The sequence below is a fragment of the Miniopterus natalensis genome, chromosome 20 (genome assembly GCF_054644295.1).
Source record: "Miniopterus natalensis isolate mMinNat1 chromosome 20, mMinNat1.hap1, whole genome shotgun sequence".
Classification (NCBI taxonomy): Eukaryota; Metazoa; Chordata; class Mammalia; order Chiroptera; family Miniopteridae; genus Miniopterus; species Miniopterus natalensis.
This window is the reverse complement of record NC_142100.1, coordinates 21,909,530-21,911,395: the sequence shown is the minus strand read 5'-3', so window position 1 is coordinate 21,911,395 and position 1,866 is coordinate 21,909,530.

The window sequence follows — 1,866 nt, the reverse complement described above, 5'->3', positions numbered from 1 at the left end:
CCCCCCCGGGCGCGCGTCCCTCGTCTGGCGTCGATTGCGCAGCGGCCGGTCCGGCCTCGGGTGCCGCGGGAGTCCGGACGCGCCGGGGCCGGTCTGAGCCGCGGGTTCCGCGTGGGGCCCCGAGCGCGGCCTCTTATAGCGGCGGAGGGCGGAGCGCCGCGGTCCTAGCGCGCGCCGGCTTCGCGCACTGCGGGGAGCGGGGCGCCGGGCGCGGGGTGCGGGGCGCGGGGTGCGCGCCGCCCCCGGGACGTGAACGGCGGGGCGCGGGACCCGGGCGCCCACCTCCAAGGCTCTTCCGTCTGCGCAGCGGCCCCTTGCGCGCCCCGGGGGCGCTGGAGAGAAGCCGGGGCGGGCAGAGCTGGGCGTGAGCAGAAGAGGGATCGGATCCCTGGGAGGTCCCCCCCCCCCCCGTACCACCCCACGCCCTCCCAGACCTCGGGAGAGGAAACCCGCCCGGCGCGGCGAAGGAGAACTGCGAGCACTAATCAGCTCCGCGGAGCAGCAGCCCAGGACCCAGCGACAGTCATCACCTTGAAGGCTCCGGGCACCGGGCGCCGGGCTCGGTCCACGAAAGCTCCTCCCCGCTCCCGGCACCCAAGAAGCGGACCCGCCCGCGTGCCGACCCGCCCGCCCCGGCCGCACAGCATTAGGGGGAGTGTCCAAACTTTAGGAGCCTCGAGCTCTGCCCAGCCCCCATCCTGACTCAGGTAAGGCCCAGGAGGCTGCATTTCCCACAAACTGCCAGAGATGCGACGCTGTGGTTGGTCCCCAAGTCAATGGGAGAAGTTCTGCCTTAGGATGGCTTCAAGTGATCAGGTTCAGGGTGGTGGGGGCTAGCCCTGCCCCCTGTCTGACCAGGATTCCTTCCCCGTTCCCCAGCTCAGGGCTCTAGGGTGCTGGGTGACCGGCAGGGCCATCAGTGATAGGCATGTATTCAGTGTCCCGGGCGCCAGGCTCTGCGATAGTGTTGGGGTGGGGCCAAGGATCCTTCCCTGCTCACAGAGATTTGGGGGGACCCACCTACATCAGCTTCACAGGGCACTGGGGTGGGGTGCACAAAGCTGCTAGGCCACAGGCCCCAGCCAAGGGTTGCAACCCTTTCTAGGGGCAGGGGTGCCTTTCAGGGCCACTGGGGAGCTCCTGGAACCCTCCAGAGCAGCAGAGGCAACCTGGTCCTGGTTGAAACTCCAGCTGCCAGTTACTGGCTGTTGGCATCCAGACAGCGGAGGCAGCTCCTGGAATGTACATTTTAGAAGCACCCTTGGGTGGTGCTGAGACCTAGCCGAGCTGGGAAATGGTGGCTGTCGCACACCGGCTGGTCTCAGTGAACTGGGAAGCTGACCTGGGGACTGCGTTTGGGGTCAGGAGGAATCTGGAAACCCAGACTGGCTTTGGGGTCAGAAAAGGGGATCCCAGGCCCCTTGGGAATTACCCACGACTGCTGGGAACTATTTTATTCTGACTTAAAATATCGATTCCTGGAATGTTATTATATTAAATTATTCAAGGGTTCAATGATGGGCTTTCTGCTGGGGATTTAGAAAAAGGCGTCCTCAAGACTGAATCTCCTGCCCTTGGCAGGGTTACTCCCGGAGCTAAAGACTGCATGTGGGTGGGGATGAGGGCCCTGGGATGGTGCTCAGGGACAGTGAAGGGGGTGCCTGGCTTCGCTCTGCCCTTCAGGTGATCACAGAGCCCCCTCCCCCACCCCCGTGCGTGGGGTGAAGGGAGCTGGTCTTTATCCCACCGCCCCGCCTAGATTGTCAGCTTCACCTCAAGGCCCACTGGCCGCTGTCAGCTCCCAGACAAGCACTTGCACTTGCTCCTGCTGCCCGGAACTCCCTTCCCCTCCCTCTTCCTATGGCC